The 3349-nt window shown below is 34.7% G+C and overlaps 1 non-coding gene across 1 annotated transcript; it reads left to right on the plus strand.

Annotated features, from left to right (window-relative positions):
* The first annotated feature begins 2608 nt into the window (after window positions 1–2608).
* LOC132618653 (small nucleolar RNA R71) lies at window positions 2609–2715 on the plus strand. Its single transcript, XR_009574241.1, has one exon. It is a non-coding gene; the product is annotated as a small nucleolar RNA R71 (small nucleolar RNA).
* The last annotated feature ends 634 nt before the right edge of the window (window positions 2716–3349 follow it).

Here is a 3349-nt window from a genome sequence, read left to right on the forward strand (position 1 = left end):
AATAATCAAGTTTGTCTCTTCACATCTTTTAAGAACTAATGTCAAATGGTAAAGACAATCTTCAAATGATTTTCCAAAAAGAGTGAAATCATCCATAAAAATCTCTAGATTTTTTCGGTCATGTCTGAGAAAATTGCTGACATAAAATATTGGAATGCGGCAGGTGCATTACATAAAACAAATGGCACTATCCTATAGGCATATGTTCCATGGGGACATGTGAAAGTTGTCATATCCTGGTCTTCTGGTGCTATTGGTATCTGGTTATAACCTGAATATCCATCAAGAAAACAGTAAAAACCATATCCTGCTACCCTTTCCAACATTTGACCTATAAATGGTAAAGAAAAATGGTATTTTCTAGTGGCATCATTGAGGCGTCTATAATCAATACAAACTCTCCATCCAGTAATTGTTCTAGTAGGTATGAGTTCATTATTTTCATTTTTTATGACCGTAATACCTCCTTTTTTACTACTTGAATAGGACTTACCAAAGGGCTATCAGAAATGGAGTAAATAATACCTGCCGCAAGAAGTTTAATTATTTCATTTTTCAGAACTTCTTGCATTGTAGGATTCAATCTCCTTTGGATCTGAACTATTGGTTTGTAGCTATCTTCCATAAGGATTCTGTGCGCATAAATAGCTGGACTAATCCCTTTGATATCTGCCACTGTCCACCCTAAGGCTCCTTTGTGTGCTTGTAATACTTCAATTAAACTGTCTTCCTGATCAGCGGATAGAGAAGATGAAATAATTACTGGAAATAATTCATGCTCAAGATAAACATATTTCAAATGAGAAGGAAGAATTTTGAGTTCAATTTTTTAGTTGAACTTCTTCCGATTGTATCTCCTCATCCTTATAATCTTTTTTCAATATTTCAGCTTCGCTCCTGATGGTGGGATCATCATCTTGTGAGGTGCCAGATTTTGACAAGCATCTTTTCATAGAATCTAGAATCAATTTATCATCTTTGAATTCATCTGCAAGATCACTAATCATGTCAATTGAAAAACATGAAGATGATGTCTGATCTCCTAAAAATCTTAGCAATTTTAGCAAATAAAAAATGACCCTTTCTTCATCTACTCTTAAAATTAGTTGTCCTTGATGACATTTATGATTGCTCTTCCTGTTGCAAGAAATGGTCTACCCAAAATTATTGGTTCATCAGGACATTCCTGCATTTCAAGTACTATAAAATCCACAGGGAAAACAAATGTATCAACTCTTACAAGAATATTTTCAATTATCCCCTTAGGTTTTTTAGTACTTTGATCTGCAAACCTTAGAGAAACACTTGTGTTTTTTATTTCACCAAGATCCAATTTTCTAAAAATAGAAAACGGCATTAGATTTATTGAAGCCCCAGAGTCACAAAGTGCTTTTTCAAAGTATACTCCTCCCAAAGTGCATGGAATTGTAAAACTACCCGGATCCCCGAGATTTTGTGGTAGTTTGTTTTGAAGTATAGTACTACATTTATCAGTAAGTACTACCATAAAAGCTTCTTCCGATTTTCTTTTGCTTGACAAAATTTTAGAAACTTGGCATATGAAGGCATTTGTAATAAAGCATCAGTAAAAGGAATATTAATGTGAATTTGTTTTAAAATATCCAAAAACTTGGCAAATTGACTATCAAGATTTTCTCTCTTCATTTTTTGTGAAAAAGGAATACTCACGGGGATAATATTTTCCTCTTCCATTTTATTTTCTTTTTCTTCTGATTGTTCAGAGGGTGTTTCAACATTTTTACCTTTGTCTACTTGTTGTGATGATTGATTCTTTTCTTGGTGTCCTTGTAAGGTTCATCAAGATTCTTACCTGACCGTAAAGCGATTGCTTTAAGGTGTTCCTTTGGGTTTTTCTCTGTATTGCTTGGTAAGGGACCTTGGTTCTTTTCAGACACAAGAGTTTCCAACTGGCTTAACTAAATTTTTAGATTTTTAGAGCTGAATTTTGATTTTTTTCATCAATGGATTTGATGTACTTGTACAATAGGTCATCAAGATTCGTATGTTCTTGTTGAGGCCTCTGCTGCTATGAAGTTGTTTGTTAATATGGTCTGAAATTTGATGGCTCGTGGTTTTGATTCTAGTATCCAGGTGGACCCTGTACCTGTTGCTTTTGAAAGTTTTGAGAGTTTTCAGCACCATTTTGATTGTTCCATTGAATGCCCGGATGTTTTTGTGCCAATGGACTACAAAAATAGTATGGCTCGTATCCAAGGGCATTAACTTGCTCATCATTTTGGTTGGTTGATTGATATTCATGGTTTAGATGGTTTCCTCCACATATGTCACATGCCTCAGCCTGGCTTGAATGTTGTGTATTAACCTGAAAAGATTCAAACTTTTGTGCCAAAGAAGCAATCTGTTGAGTTAGTGTATTTAAAGCATCAGCTAGAATTACAGTAGCAGCTTTCTTAATGATTACACTGTCAGATGGCCATGGCATTTTCAGAGATTTCATACATCATTTGCAAAGTTTCTTCTATGGTTTTTCCCATAATGGAACCTCCTGCAGCTGCATCTATCACATTTTGAGAATAAGGTTTTAACCCATGATAAAAAAAAAATATACAATTGCATATGTTTAGCAATGTCATGATGTGGACATTTTCTTAGCATTTCTTTTAATCTCTCCCAAGCTTGATAAACTGACTCAGTGTCAGTCTGCAAGAAATTAATAATATCTTGTCTTAACTTTGTGGTTTTAGCAGGGGAAAAATATTTATTTAAAAAATTTTGAGTCATCTGATCCCATGTGGTGATAGACCTTGAGGAAAACTTCGCAACCAAGTCTTGACATCTCCTTTTAAAGAAAAAGGAAATAGCCTTAGCTTGATTGCTTCAAGGGATACTCCATTATATATAGCAATTTCAACTGATTCTAAGAAATCAATCAGATGACTATGTGGTTCTTCACTAAGATGAATAGTGAATGCACATGATTGTTGAATTGTTTGAATTAATCCAATCCTGATTTCGAAGTTGTTAGTTGCAACTGGACGGTTCCTCACACGAGATTCACAATTGAAGTGATTTGGTCTAGCATAATCCCTTAGAATTCTGTTTGCTAGTCTTGACACTACTTCATCAAACTGATCTTCTGGAACAAGTGGTGTTGAAATTTCTGGTGGGTGATTTTCAACTCCTGGTTGATGTTCCATTTCGTCACAAGTTACACTTTGAGAATCGGATGTTTGTTCCTTCCTGCGCAAACGAATAGATCTTTCAATTTCTGGATCGTAATAGGCCAACTCTTTTAAAGAAGAGCGGGTCATAAACTACTGTAATGTTGTAATAATAACAACAACAACAACAACAACAACAACAACAA

The sequence above is a fragment of the Lycium barbarum genome, chromosome 1 (assembly GCF_019175385.1).
Source record: "Lycium barbarum isolate Lr01 chromosome 1, ASM1917538v2, whole genome shotgun sequence".
Taxonomy (NCBI): domain Eukaryota; kingdom Viridiplantae; phylum Streptophyta; class Magnoliopsida; order Solanales; family Solanaceae; genus Lycium; species Lycium barbarum.